Source organism: Pongo abelii, chromosome 1, assembly GCF_028885655.2.
Source record: "Pongo abelii isolate AG06213 chromosome 1, NHGRI_mPonAbe1-v2.0_pri, whole genome shotgun sequence".
Lineage (NCBI taxonomy): Eukaryota > Metazoa > Chordata > Mammalia > Primates > Hominidae > Pongo > Pongo abelii.
Window position 1 is genome coordinate 30,676,597 of NC_071985.2, and position 16,267 is coordinate 30,692,863.

Here is a 16,267-nt window from a genome sequence, read left to right on the forward strand (position 1 = left end):
GCTTTTATTTCAGTTCTGACTTGGCTCAAATTGCTTGATGAATGAGTAACTCCTTATCCGTCCTTTGGTTTTAGTTTTAATTTTGATCTGGTATGAATTGCTTGGTGAGTGAGTGACTTTTTGCCCCTTTTCCCTTCTCTCTTTGTAGTAAGAGTGTCATTTTGTCCCCTGAGAGAGGAAAATGGGTAAAACACAGAGTAAGCCTAGCACGTTTGGAACTATGTTAAGGAATTTCAAGAAAGGATTCAGTGGGGACTATGGAATTGCTATGACACCTGGAAAGCTTAAAGCTTTGTGTGAGATAGATAGGCTGGCATTAGAGGTGGGATGGCCATCAGAAGGAAGCCTAGACATGTCCCTAGTTTCAAAGGTATGGTACAAAGTAACTGGTAAATCAGGACACCCAGATCAGTTTCCATACATAGATACTTGGTCACATCTGGTTTTAGACCTCCCACAGTGGCTAAGAGGACAGTCAGCAGCAGTACTAGTAGCAAAGGAACAGATAGCCAAGGAGAAATCTTGCTCCACCCGCCAAAGGAAGTCAGCTCCTATGGTTCTGTCCGACCCAACATCAGAGGATACATGGCAGGAAATGGCACCAGTGATGCCCCCGCCCCTTACCAAGAAGAGAGGCTCCCCATATCAGAGCCCATAGCACCAGAACCTCTACAAGATACGCACACCCCAAGGCCACCTAGAATAGACAGAAGAGGATGTGAAGTCTCAGGAGAAACCCCTCCCTTGGCGGCTTGCTTGCGACCTAAAACTGGGATACAAATGCCCCTAAGAAAGCAATGTTATACTGAGGTAAACGAGGAGGGACATATGGTAGAAAGGCATGCCTTTTTGTACCAATCTTTTACCTCTGTCAATCTCCTCAGTTGGAAAAATACCACCCCATCCTATACCAAAAAGCCACAAGCTTGGATTGACTTTCTCCAAACTATTATCCAAATTCATAACCCCACTTGGGCTGACTGCCACTAGTTGCTCATGTACCTCTTTAACACGGATGAGAGGAGGAGAGTGCTCCAGGCAGCAACTAAGTGGCTGGAAGAGCATGTTACAGCTGATTATCAGAACCCGCAAGAGTATGTAAGGATCCAGCTACCAGGAACTGACCCTCAATGGGATCCAAACAAGACAGAAGGCATGCAAAGGCTAAATTGGTATAGGGAAGCACTCTTAGAAGGGTTGAGGAGAGGAGCCCAAAGGCCACAAATGTAAACAGTCTCTGAGGTTATCCAAGGAAAGGAAGAAAGTCCAGTGCATTTTTATGAGACATTGTGTGAGGCCTATCACATCTCCACTCCCTTTGACCCAGACAGCCCTGGAAATCAGTGCATGATTAACATGGCCTTAGTTAGTCAAAGCGCAGAGGATATTAGGAGAAAGCTGCAGAAACAGGCTGGGTTTGCAGGTATGAATACGTCGCAATTACTGGAAATAGCCAACCAAGTGTTTATAAATAGAGATGCAACGAGCCGCAGAGAGAGCCGCAAAGAAGGCGAATGCCAAGCCTGGTGAAACGCTGACCTACTAGCTGCAGCTATTAGAGGGGTCTCCCATAAGGGCAAGGGAAGGGGGGCTCTAGGAAAAATACCCAGTCTGACCATCCACACTTGCAATGTAACCAGTGCGTCTATTGTAAAGAGATAGGACATTGGAAAGATAAGTGCCCTCAGCTGAAAGAAAAGCAAGGTGGTTTGGAGCAAAAGACCCCATAAAAGGATGAAAGAGACTTGTTCAATCTGGCTGAGGGGTTTCTGGACTGAAGGGTACTGTGCTCAAGTGCCCCCAAGGAGCCCATGGTCAGAATGACAGTTGGGGGCAAGGACATTAAGTTTCTGTTTGATACTGGTGCTAAACATTCAGTAGTGACCACCCCGGTTGCCCCCTTATCTGAAAAGACTATTGATATAATCGGAGCAACAGGAGTTTCAACAAAGCAGGCTTTCTGTTTGCCCCGGACCTACTCAGTGGGGGGACATGAAGTGATACACCAGTTTCTGTACCTGCCTGACTGACCCTTGCCTTTGTTAGGAAGGGACCTGCTTAGCAAGCTGAGAGCTACTATCTGCTTTACAAAGCAAGGCTCTTTACAACGGAAGTTGCCCAGAAAAGGAGTTATCATGGCCCTGACGGTTCCCAGAGAGGAAGAGTGGCGACTCTTCCTAACTGAACCAGGCAAAGAGATAGGGCCAGCTCTGGCCCAGCGGTGGCCAAAAGTCTGGGCAGAAGACAGTCCCCCCAGACTGGCAGTCAATCAAGCTCCCATACTCATAGAAGTTAAGCCAGTCAGCCAAAAAGTATCCAGTCCCCAGAGAAGCCCTGGAAGGTATCCAAGTTCATTTTAAGCGCCTGAGCACTTTTGGAATTATAGTGCCTTATCAGTCTCCATGGAACAACCCCCTCCTACCTGTTCCCAAGCCAGGGACCAAGGACTCTAGGCCAGTACAGGACTTGCGCTTGGTCAGTCAAGCCACAGTGACTTTACATCCAATAGTACCTAACCCATACACATTGTTGGGGTTATTGCCAGCTGAGGACAGCTGGTCCACCTGCCTAGACCTGAAGGATGCCTTCTTCAGCATCAGATTAGCTCTGGAGAGCCAGAAACTGCCTTTCAGTGGGAGGATCCGGGATCAGGTGTCACCACTCAGTACACTTGGACCCGGCTTCCCCAAGGGTTCAAGAACTCCTCCACCATCTTCCGGGAGGCACTAGCTCGAGACCTCCACAAGTTCCCCAGACTTAGGCTGCGTCTTGCTCCAGTACGTAGACAACCTCCTGCTGGGACACCCCATGGCAATCAGGTGCACTAAAGGGAAAGACGCCCTGCTTCGGCACCTGGAGGACTGTGGGTATTATGCGTCCAAGAAGAAAGTTCAGATATGCAGACAGTAGGTGCACTATCTGGGATTCACTATCCGACAGGGGGAGTGCAGCCTGGGATCAGAAAGAAAGCAATCATTTGCAGCCTATCGGAGCCTAAGACCAGGAGGCAAGTGAGGGAAATCTTAGGAGCTGTGGGGTTCTGCAGGTTATGGATCCCAAGCTTTGCAGTACTGGCCAAACCTCTGTATCAAGTTACAAAGAGAGGGGTGACACAGAACTTTTTGAATGGGGATCCCAACAACAGCGAGCTTTTCATGAGTTAAAGGAAAAACTTATGTCAGCCCCAGCCCTGGGGCTACTGGATCTGACAAAGCCTTTTACACTGTATGTGTCAGAGAGAAAAAAAATGGCAGTTGGAGTTTTAACCCAGACTGTAGGGCCCTGGCCAAGGCCAGTGGCATATCTCTCCAAGCAACTAGACGGGGTTTCTAAAGGGTGGCCCCATGTTACAGAACCTTGGCAGCAACTGCCCTGCTAGCGCAAGAAGCAGATAAACTAACCCTTGGGCAAAACTTGAACATAAAGGCCCCCCCATGCCGTGGTGACTTTAATGAATACCAAAGGACATCATTGGCTAACAAATGCTAAGCTAACTAAGTACCAAAGCTTGCTCTGTGAAAATCCCCATAAAACGATTGAAGTTTGCAACACTTTGAACCCCGCCACCTTGCTCCCGGTTTCAGAGAGCCCAGTTAAACATGACTGTGTAGAGGTGTTGGACTCAGTTTATTCTAGCAGATCTGACCTCCGGGACCAACGTTGGATGTCTGTAGACTGGGAGCTGTATGTGGACGGAAGCAGCTTCATTAACTCACAGGGAGAGAGGTGGGCTGGGTATGCAGTGGTAACCTGCGACACTGTTATTGGAAGCCAAACTGCTGCCTCAGGGAACTTCAGCCTAGAAGGCCAAACTCATTGCTTTAACTCAGGCCTTGGAGCTAATTGAAGGAAATTCTCAAGCAGACTCAGAAGCTCACAAAGCAGCATCCACCCCCTACCAAGCATCAGTCACAGCCCCCCTGCTCCCTCAGGCACCCCAACTAGTGCCTACTTATTCTAAAGAGGAAATAGACTTTTTCCAGGCAGAAGGGAGACAAGCGATAAAGGAAGGATGGATCTGGTTACCAGATGGAAGAGTAGCCATGCCATAGCTATTAGGGGCCGCAGTTGTGTTGGCTGTGCATTGAGACCACCCATCTAGGCCAAGAGTCACTTGAAAATTGTTAGGCTGGTACTTCTACATTTCACATCTGTCGGCCCTTGCCAAAATAATAACAAAGCAATGTGTCACCTGCAGGCAGCAAGATGCTAGGCAGGGTCCAACCGTCCCGCCTGGCATACAAGCTTATGAAGCAGCCCCCTTTGAAGATCTCCAAGTAGACTTCACTGAGATGCCCAAATATGGAGGTAACAAGTATCTGCTGGTTCTAGTGTGTACATACTGTGGGTGGGTAGAGGCCTATCCAACATGAACTGAAAAAGCTCATGAAGTAATCTGTGTGCTTCTCTGAGATCTCATCCCTAGGTTTGGACTGCCCTTATGGATTGGCTCTGACAACGGGCCGGCATTTGTGGCTGACTTGGTACAGAAGACAACAAAAGTATTGGGGATCACATGGAAACTGCATGCCGCCTACTGACCTCAGAGTTCTGGAAAAGTGGAGCGGATGAATCAGACTATCAAAAATAGTTTAGGGAAAGTGTGTCAAGAAACAGGTTTAAAGTGGGTACAGGCTCTCCCCATGGTACTGTTTAAGATCAGGTGCACCCCTTCTAAAAGAACGGGATATTCCTCTTATGAGATATTGTATCATAGACCCCCTCCCATATTACAGTGGCTTCCAGGCACTCCTCAAGAGCTAGGAGAAATTGAGTTACAGCGACAGCTACAGGCTTTAGGAAAAGTTACACAAACAATTTTGGTCTGGGTAAATGAAAGATGCCCCTTAGCTTATTCTCCCCAGTTTACCCTTTCTCCCCAGGTGATCAAGTGTGGATCAAAAACTGGAACATAGCCCCTTTGCGGCAGCGATGGAAAGGACCCCAGACCGTCATCCTGACCACCCCCACCGCTGTGAAGGTAGAAGGAATTCCAGCCTGGATCCACCACAGCCGGGTGAAACCCTCAGCCCCTGAGACCTCAGAGGTGAGACCAAGCCGGGACAATCCCTGCAAAGTGACTCTGAAAAAGGCGACAAGCCCTGTTCCAGTCACACTCAGAAGCTGACTTGTCTACGCACGGCCAAAGCATGAGGAAACTCATCGTGGGACTCCTTTTTCTCAAAATTTGGACTTGTACAATAAGAACTTCAGCTGATTTTCCCCACGTGGAGGACTGTACCCAGTGTATTCATCAGGTTACTGAGGTAGGGCAACAAGTTAAAACAATCTTTCTGTTTTATAGTTATTATGAATGTCTAAGAACTTTGAAAGGGACTTACTTATATAATGCCACTCAGTGTAAAGTGTGTAGCCAAGGGAATGTTCTGTTCTGCTAACCCCCATCACTGATGCATGTAGCCCTCAGTCACGTAGCCCCCACTTGCACAATGTATCACGACCCTTTCAAGTGGACCCCTTTGATTTGTAAGCCCTTAAAAGAGACAGGAATCTTTACTTTGGGGAGCTCGGATCTTGAGACGTGAGTCTACTGATGCTCCCAGCTGATTAAAGCCTCTTCCTTCCTAAAACCAGTGTCCGAGAGGTTTTGCCTGCAACTGGTCCTGCTACACATAAGCATGGAATTCTTTCCGTTTTTGTGTCTTCTTCAATTTCTTGCAGCAATTTTTTATAGTTTTCATTGTAGAAGTCTTTCACTTCTTTGTTTAAGTTTATTCCTAGGTATTTAATTTGGTTTGTAGTTATTGTAAATGGGATTACTTTCTTGATTTCTTCTTCAGATTGTTGGCTGTTAGCATATAGAAACACTACTAATTTTTATATTTCGTATCCTGCAAGTTGACTGAATTTATCAGTTCTCATAGTTTTCTGGTGGAGTCTTTAGGTGTTTTCAAGTATAAAAATCATATCATCTGCAAACAGGATAATTTTACTTCTTGGTTCCTAGTTTGGAGGCCCTTTATTTCTTTCTCTTATCTGATTGCTCTACCTAGGAATTCCAGTACTATGTTAAATAACAGTTGTGAAAGTGAGCGTATTTGTCATGTTCAACATCATAGAGGAAAGGCTTTCAGTTTTTCTTCATTCAGTATGATACTGGCTATGGGTCTGCCATAGATAGCTTTTATTGTGTTGAAATATGATCCTTCTATGCCCACTTTTCTGAAGATTTTTATCATCTAGGGATATTGAATTTTATCTAATGCTTTTTCATCATCAATGGAAATGATTATATGGTTTTTGTCCTTCATTCTGTTGATATGATGTATCACATTGATTTGCATATGTTGAACGATGCTTGCATTCCAGTGATAAATTCCACTTGGTCATGATGAATGATCTTTTTAGTGAGTTACTAAATTCAGCTTGCTAGTATTTTGTTGAGGATTTTTGCATCAATGTTCACCACAGAGATTGGGCTATAGTTTTCCTTTTTTGATGTGTCTTTTTCTGGATTTATCATGAGGGTAATACTGGCTTCTAGAATGAGTTTGGAAGTACTCCTTCTTCCTCTATTTTTTGGAATAGTTTGAGTAGGATTGGTATTAGCTCTCCTTTAAATGTTGGCAAAATTCAGCAGTGAACCATTGGGTCCTGGGCTTTTTTTGCTGGGATACTTTTTATTATAGCTTCAGTCTCATTACTTGTTATTGGTTTATTCAGGTTTTGGATTTCTTCATGGTTCAATATTGGTAGGTTGCATGTGTCTAGGAATTCATCTATTTTTTTTAGGTTCTCCAATTTATTGGCATACGGTTGCTCATAGTAGTCTCTAATGATCCTTTACATTTCTGTGATATCAGCTTTTTTTTTTTATTTTTGAGATAGAGTCTCGCTCTGTTGCCCAGGCTGGAGTGCAGTGGTGCGATCTTGGCTCACTGCAAGCTCCGCCTCCTGGGTTCATGCCATTCTCCTGCCTCAGCCTCCCAAGTAGCTAGGACTACAGGTGCCCACCACCACGCCCAGCTAATTTTTTGTATTTTTAGTAGAGACTGGGTTTCACCATGTTAGCCAGGATGGTCTCAATCTCCCGACCTCGTGATCCACCCACCTCAGCCTCCCAAAGTGCTGGGATTACGGGCACAAGCCACCGTGCCCAGCCTGTGATATTAGTTTTAATGTCTCCTTTTTAGTCTCTGATTTTATTTATTTGGGTACTCTTTCATTTTTTATTAGCTAGTCTGTCTAAATGTTTGTCAATTTTATCTTTTCAAAAAACCAACTTTTTATTTTGTTAATCTTTTGTGGGTTTCTTGTCTCAATCTCATTTATTTCTACTCTGGTCTTTATTATATCTTTTCTTCTACTAAATCCTTTTATTTTGGGTTTCGCTTACTCTTGATTTCCTAATTCTTTAAGATGCATAGTTGGGTTGTGTATTTGAAGTTTTTGTACTTTTTGATGTAGGTACTTCTTGCTATAAACTTTCATCTTAGTACTGCTTTCACTTTATGCTATAGGTTTTTGTATGTTTTGTTTGGTATTTTCATTAGTTTCAAGGAATTATTCAATTTCCTTCTTAATTTCTTCATTGACCTACTTGTCATTCAGGAACATGTTTAAATTTCATGTGTTTGCATGGTTTCCAAACATTCTCTTATTATTGATTTCTAATTTTTTTCCGTTGTGGTCAGAGAAGATACTTGACATGATTTTAATTTTTTTAAATTTGCTCACACTTGTTTTGTGACCTAACATATGGCCTTGTCCTTGAAAATGGTCCATGGGCTGAGGAGAAGAATGCATATTCTGCAGCCATTGAGTAAAATGTTCTGTAAATATCTATTAGGTCCATTTGGTCTGTAGTGCAGATTAAGTCTAATGTTTCTTTGTTGATTTTCTGTCTGAATGATCAATCCAATGCTGAAAGCAGGACATTGAAATCTCCACCTATTATTGTATTGGGGTCTATCTCTTTAGTTCTAATACCAGTTGCTTTATATATCTGAGAGGACCAGTATTGGGTGCATATATATTTACAATTGCTATGTCCTCTAACTGAATTGACTCCTTTATCATTATATAAATGAATTTCTTTGTCTCTTTTTTATAGTTTTGTCTTGAAATCTATCTTGTCTAATATAAATATAGCTACTTTTTCTCTTTTTTGGTTTCTATTTGCATGAAATATCTTTTTCTATACCTTTATTTTCAGTCTATGCGCGTTTTTTTTGTTGTTGTTGTTTTCTTAGGAGGTTTTGGTTTTGTTTTTGTTGTTTGAGATGAGTCTCACTCTGACACCCAGGCTGGAGTACGGTGCTGTGATCTCGACTCACTGCAACCTCCACCTCCTGTATTCAAGCAATTCTCCTGCCTCAGCTTCCTAAGTAGCCGGGATTACATGTGTCCATCACCACGCCCAGCTAATTTTTTTTTTTTTTGTATTTTTAGTAGAGACAGGGTTTTGCCATGTTTGCCAGCCTGGTCTTGAACTCCTGACCTCAGGAGAGCCACCTGCCTCGACCTCCCAAAGTGCTAGGATTACAGGTGTGAGCTGCCACGCCCAGCCTCTATGTGTGTTTTTATAGATGAAGTGTGTTTCTTGTAGGTAACACATCACTGGGTCTTTTTTAAAATGTATTCAGCATCTCTATGTCTTTTGATTGAAGAATTTAGTCCATTTACATTCAATGTTATTGATAAATAAGAATTACTCCTGCCATTTTCTTATTGGTTTGTAAGTTGTTTTGTAGTTTTCTCATTCTTCCTTCTTGCCTTTTTTTGTGAAGGTGATTTTTCTCTGGTGGTATATTTTAATATCTTTCTATTTTTTGTGTATCTGTTGTAGTTTTTTTGATTTGAGGTTAATAGGAGGCTTGCAAATAATATCTTATAACCCATTATTTTAAACTGAGGACAACTTAACTCTGATTGCAGAAACAAACAAAAAAGCACAGAAAAAACTAACAGAAACTCTACACTTTAGCTTCATCCTCCCACTTTTTAACTCTTTGTTGTTCATTTTTATATCTTATTATACAGTTTCTGTCTTGAAGAGTTGTCATAGTTATTATTTTTGATAGATCCATTTTTAGTCCTTCTACTCAAGACACAAGTAGTTTAAACACCACAATTACAGTGTTATAATATTCTGTTTGACTGTGTGCTTACTACTACAGTAGATTTTGTACCTCCAGATATTTTCTTATTGCTCATTAACATCCTTTTCTTTTAGATAGATGAACTGCCTTTAGCATTTCTTGTAGGACAGATTTGATTGTGATAAAATCCCTCAGTTTTTATTTGTCTGGGAAGTCTATTTCTCCTTCATATTTGAAGGATATTTTCACTGGATATATTCTTCTAGAATACAAGCTTTTTTTTCCTTCAGCACTTTAAATATGCCTTGCTGCTCTCTGCTGGCCTGTAAAGCTTCCACTGAGAAATCTGCTTCCAGGTATATTGGAGCTCTTTTGTATGTGATTTGTTTCTTTTCTGTTGCTGCTTTTAGAATCCTTTCTTTATCCTTGACTTTTGGTAGTTTGATTATTAAATGCCTTGAGGTAGTCTTCCCTTGGTTAAATCTGCTTGATGTTCTATGACCTTTTTGCACTTGAATATTGATGTCTTTCTCCAAGTTTAGAAATTTCTCTGTTATTATCTTTAAATGAACTTTCTACCCTTATCTCTCTCTCTTTCTACCTCCTCATTAAGGCCAATAAGTCTTCCATTTGCTTTTTTTTAGGCTATTTTCTAGATCTTATAAGAAGGCTTCATTCTTTTTTATTCTATTTTCTTTTGTCTCCTCTGAGTATAAATTTTCAAGTAGACTGCCTTCAAGTTCACTAATTCTTTCTTCTGCTTGATCAATTCTGCTGTTAGAGATTCTGATGCATTCCTTATATGTCTACTGAGTTTTTCAGCTCCAGAATTTCTGCTTCTTTTTTTAAAAAATTTCAATCTTTTTGTTAAATTTATCTGATAGGATTCTGAATTCCTTCTCTGCCTTATTTTGAATTTCATTGAACTTCCTCAAAACAGCTATCTTGAATAGTGTGTCTAAAAGGTTTAATATCCCTGTCACTCTGAGGTTGATTCCTGGTGCCTTATTTAGTTCCTTTGGTGAGATCATATTTTCCTGGATGACCCTGATCTTGTGGATGTTTGTCAATGTCTGGGCATTGAAGAGTTAGATATTTATTGTAGTCATTGTACTCTGGGCTTATTTGTACCTGTCTGTCTTGGGAAGGCTTTTCAAGAAAATTGTGTGTTGTGATCTACATGTTTGGTCACTGTATCCCTATCTGCCTTAGGGGGCACCCTAAGGGCAGTAATGTTGTGACTCTTACAGACTCATAGAGGTACCTCCTTAGTCTTTGGTGAGATCCAGGAGATTTCTCTGGATTAGTAGGCAGAGACTCCTGTTTCCTTCTCTTACTTTCCCCTAAACAAATGGAGTCTCTCTTCTTTCATGCTGAGCTGCCTAGAGCTGGGGGAGGGGTGACACAAGCATATGGAACTATGCTGGGTCAGACTTGAAGCCAGCACAGCACTGAGTCTTGCCCAAGGTAACCACTTCCTGGCTACCACCAATGTTCCCTCAAGGCCCCAGAGTTCTACAATCAGCAGGTATTGAAAACATCCAGACTTGTGTCTTTCCCTTTAGAGCAGCAAGCTCCCCACAGATCTGAGATAGGTCTGGAAATGCTGTCCAAGGGCCAGGACCTGGAGTCTGGAACCTTAGGAATCTACTTGAAATTCTATTTTACTGCGGCTGAGCTGGCCCTCAAGCCACAAAACAAAGTTCTTCCCACTTTCCTTTCTCCTTTCCTTAAGCAGAGGAGTCTCTTACCATGGCTACCACTGCCTTGGACCCATGGCAAGTACTGCCTGGCTACTACCAATGTTCACTCAAGGCCCAAGGACTCTTCAGTCAGTTTATGGTGAATGCTGCCAGGCCTAAATCTTTCCCTTCAAGGAAGTGGACTCCCCTCTGATGTAGGGCAGGTTAACAAATGTTATCCAGGAGCCAAGGCCTGAAACTGGTCACCCCAGGAGCTCACTTGGTGCTCTTTCTCACTGTGGCAGAACTGGAACCCAAACTGCAAAACAAAATTCCTTTACTTTTCTTTTTTTTTTTTTTTTTTTGAGACAGAGTCTTGCTCTGTCGCCCAGGCTGGAGTGCAGTGGCGCAATCTTGGCTCACTGCAAGCTCTGCCTCCTGGGTTCACACCATTCTCCTGCCTCAGCCTCCTGAGTAGCTGGGACCACAGGCGCCCACCACCACCCACGCCTGGCTAATTTTTTGCATTTTTAGTAGAGACAGGGTTTCACCGCGTTAGCCAGGATGGTCTTGATCTCCTGACCTCATGATCCACCCACCTCGGCCTCCCAAAGTGTTGGGATTACAGGTGTGAGCCACCACGTCCATCCTTTTTTTTTTTTTTTTTTTTTTTTTTTTTTTTTTTTTTACTCAAGCAGAAGGAGACCCTCCTCAAAGCCACCACAGATGGGAATGTGTTGGGTCACACCTGAAGTGAAGACTGGGTCTCACTCGAGGCTCACGGCGAATGCTGCCTGGCGACTGTTGATGTTTATTGATGTTTATTCAAAGTGCTCTTGAGTCAGCAGGTGATTAATCCTGCCAGGACTATGTCCTTCCTTTCAAGGCAGCGGATCTCCTTCTGGCCCAGGGCATGTCTAGAAATGTCTGGGACTTAGGGCCTGGAATTGGGGGCCTCAGGAATCTGCCTGTAGCTGAGCTACAGGTATCCAATTCACACAATAAAATCTTTTTTACTTTTCCCTCTCCTCTTCTCTGCCCACAATGACAGAGTTAGTTGGGACTCAGGTTTTGATCACTGGCCTGGACAACTCCTCTTTGTCTAGGGCTGATCTAAATGCTCCCTCTGTGGACCTGGGCTGAATTCTTCCCCATGTTGCTTTCTGCTGTGACAGGGCAGCAGTGAGTTACAATGCCAAGTCCCACAATCACTGCACTCTCTCTCCCCAAGATGTGCAGATATTCTATTCACACCATATGGCCACTGCTACTGCCAGCAATCAGGGAGGGGAGGTACTGGCAATCCTAGACTGTCTTTCCTTTCCTCTTCAGTGCCTCTTTTCTTGATATGATGTTAAAGCTAGGTATTGTTATCATTCACCTGCTTTTTGGTTTTTATGAAAGTGCTTTCTTATGTGAATAGTTTTTCAATTTGGAGTTCCTGTAGGGAGGACAATCAATGGAGGGTTCTGTTTGGCCGTCTTGCTCCACCTCCCCTCTGTTTTTTGTTTTTTAAAATAAACGATGTTTATTTACACATGGTAGAAGAAAGTCCTTCTTTATAAAGAGTAATGTGAGCTTATAAACAGATAGAAAATCACCATTGTGCCATTCCCCCAAGATAATTAAATTAGACAAGGATCAAGAAAGACTACTAAGACCATTAGATTAAATGTTGGTGGAAAATAAAGCATTATCATGATGCCAAATGGCATCTTACACACGACTTGCCAATCCAAAGGAAAAACATAACTTTACTATAGAAATATGCCGTGGTCGCACTTTGATCGTATGACCAAATTTAGCATTGTTATAGTGGGATCCCTTGATATTGTGCAATATGAAGTATGTAACATTATCTGTGGAATATTTTTGCCAAAACAATTTAACCAAAATCTAAACAAGCCCTTGTTTAGATATTTCCAATGGAAATATACGGGATAGTCATAATTTAAATCTCACCACAAGGAAACAAACAAACAAATCTAACATGTGGGACATTATACAAGAAAACTGATGTGGTATGTTTTTAAAAAGTCAAAGTTAAGAGGAAAAAACGGTTGAGGACTGTTCTTGAATAAAACAGCTAAAGAAACAAAAGAATCAAATCCAATGTGTGAAGTTTGGCTGGATTGTTTCAGAAAAAAAGCTACAAACAATATTTTGTTGACAACTTAGAAATTTTGAATATGGATTGAATATTGGATGCTATTAAGGAAATACACTTAATTTTCTTTTTATTTTTTATTTTTTATTTTTTGAGATGGAGTCTTGCTCTGTTGCCCAGGCTGGAGTGTGCAATGGTGCGATCTCGGCTCACTGCAACCTCCACCTTCCAGGTTCAAGTGATTCTCCTGCCTCAGTCTCCCAAGTAGCTGGGACTACAGGTGCATGCCACCACACCTGGCTAATTTTTGTATTTTTAGTAGAGACAGGGTTTCACTACGTTGGCCAGGATGGTCTCAATCTCCTGACCTCGTGATCCGCCTGCCTCAGCCTCCCAAAGTGTTGGGATTACAGGCATAAGCCACCACGCCCGGACTCAGTTAATTTTCTTAAATGTAAAAACAGTATTAAGGTTATGTAGGAAAGTGCCTTCTTGTTTGGAGATACAAGTAGACATGTTCAGGAGTGAAATGTCATGTCTGCAATTAACTTAGAAGTAGTTCAGCAAACGGGTAGTGGAATATGAGCTATCAGGATAATATTCTTTCACACTTTGTTAGTCAGTTCTTGCACTGCTATAAATAAATACCTAAAACTGGGTAATTTATAGAAAAGAGAGATTTAATTGGCTCACAGTTCTGCAGGCTGTACAGGAAGCATGGCTGGGGAGGCCTCGGGAACCTTCCAATCATGGCACATGGCTGGGGAGGCCTTGGGAAACTTTCAATCATGGCGGAAGGGGAAGCAGGCATGTCCTACATGGCCAGAGCAGGAGGAAAAGAGTGAAAGGGAAGTGCTACATGCTTCTAAACAATCAGATCTTGTGAGAACTCACTCACTACCACAAGAACAGCAAGGGGGAAATCCACTTCCATGATCGAAGCACCTCTCCCCAGGCCTCTCCTCCAACATTGGGGATTACAGTTCAACATGGGATTTCGGTGGGGATACAAATCCATAGCCTATCACAGCTTCTCTGCACGTTTGAAAATGATTTCAGAGTAAAATATTTGGAAGTGGAGATGAGGCAAAGGAAAGAGTGCTGTCAACAAATGAATGTTCCTTCTTCACTGGCAGCATGGCATAGCTTTAGTTTCACCTTACCTAAATTCCCCTGGAGAACCCACTTAACATCTTTGTAGCTTCCGTTTCTTTGGTTCTTTTTAAGTGTATAACCTTATGAAGTTCATGCTTATAGACATATTTGTCATCCTGACTTTTTAAGAAGCATTGTAAGGAACAATGACCAATCCTGAAATGAGCCTCCTTACTTGGGGTTACTTACAGATTTATCTTGGTGAAATGCCAGAAAGAACCTTCACGAATATTCCTTAGGGTAAAAAATCTATCCTCAAAGCCACTCCCCTAGTCACACCTTTCATGCTTTAATTCTAAATCTGGTAGTCCTGGGCTGTGTCACACCACCAAGACTCTCTGAATTTCAGTCTTTTCATTTACAAGGTGGCAGTTATGCTGGCTGCCCGGCTCACTACATGTGGCTTCTGTGCACCCAATGAGAGATGCATGAGAATGTGATCTGAAATCTGCCAAGCACACACAGATTTAATGATTATTTAATCAGGTGCCTCAATAAGAATAAGCAGAGTTTCTCATTTTACATGGTCACATTTCTAGCACAACATTCAGCCTATAAAACTTTGTTTTAAATGTTTCCTGGAATTCAAAATATCTCACTACGAAGTATTTACAACTTCTATTATTTTTCATTTGTTTCTTCTAGACAATGGCAATGTCTAATGTGTTCTTCCCTACTTCATATTCCTGGAGTGTACTCATTGTGTCCTCTAGAAATGGGAATCGTTCTGTCCTTTTTTTGGTAGGGGAGGGTCCATTTTTGAGTTAAAGAGCAGAAAGAGTTTCATGACATGCATCACAGAACACTGTAGTGAAGGAGCTGGTCTTAACACCTAATGGTTTCCTCTTTTTACTACAGGCTGTGATGCCTACATTGGTTACATCTGCACAAATAGGCAAGCTGATCTTATAATTTTTCCAAGATTACTGTGATTTTGTCAGGGGCAGGGTGGGGACATCGAGAGATGCCTTTTAAAGCAGCTGGTTTGAATCTCTTGGGTCCCCGTTGCCAGAGTCTGTCCCTTTCTTGCTGTGTGGTGTTGTGCAATAGCCTCCCCTCAGCCCCACACCCAGACACCAGCTGGGCAGTGGGAGGAGTGGAAAGAGGGTGGAGAGTGTGGAATCCAAGCCAAGGGGGTGTCAAATAACAAAACCAAGTGACCCAACCAGTGCATCATAGAAAAGAACATTTTGGACTTCCTTTAACATGACTGAATAGTATACATCATTTTACAAGAAGTATTTCAGTTAATTTGCTATTGGGCTAATGTTTGTTTGAGGGTTATGGCACTGCTTCCCTTCCTATTATTTCCAAACTAATTTATTTTAGTAGTACATGTTTGCCATTGTATAAACTAGGCACTTGTGAATAAAGGCCCTTGTTTATCTGAGTGCTAATAGAGATTCTTGACCATTGTAGATGATCAATAAATGTTTCATGATGATGATGATGATAAATTTTATGAAATATTTTCTTATTCTATGTGATTGTGTGAAAATTTCCCAATTTAGTATTACTTATGGAGTAGACTTCAAGAATCAGATTACTACAATGACCACACCTGAGACTTGTGGTTGAATTATTAGAATAGATACATGTCCTTTATTAATCAAATATTTACAACTTGAACCAAAACTAACAAAGAATTATTTTATTTTTGTAAAGGTCCTTTTACTCAATTTCTGATTGATTTCAATGTGTATAACATCCTTTTCACTCTTTCTCATCCAAAATCCTGTATCAAGAAAATAATCATTGAAATGTAACTTAACCTACAAAGAAGAAAATATCCTTTTTGTAAAAATTTATAGTTTTCATCATATGAGTCTCCAATTCCAATCAGTCTGCTTTATAAAGATTTACAAGCTTTATAATATTGGTGTTTTTTAAAGTTAAACACATTTTTATCATTGACTACTTACATCTGGCCACATGCAGTTTCACTTAAACTATAGGCTTTATGTGATGACCTCAGAATTCTAAAATATAAACCTGAGTATCTATCAAAATAACAACCAATGGGCAGGAAAATCTTTATATGCCTTACAAATCCAAGTCAAATGGTAATAATACTATGTACACTATACTATGTCTAGTACTTTGAAATTTGTTAAGTAGGTATTTTGAATTTCAGGGACAGTCTCAACTTCTCATCATTTATTTTCATAAGTAAATGAAACTTATTAACTATAATTTTATAAAATGTTAATATAATTGATTTTTTTAAGTTACAAAGAATTCCTTGTTATATAGTGTCTCCA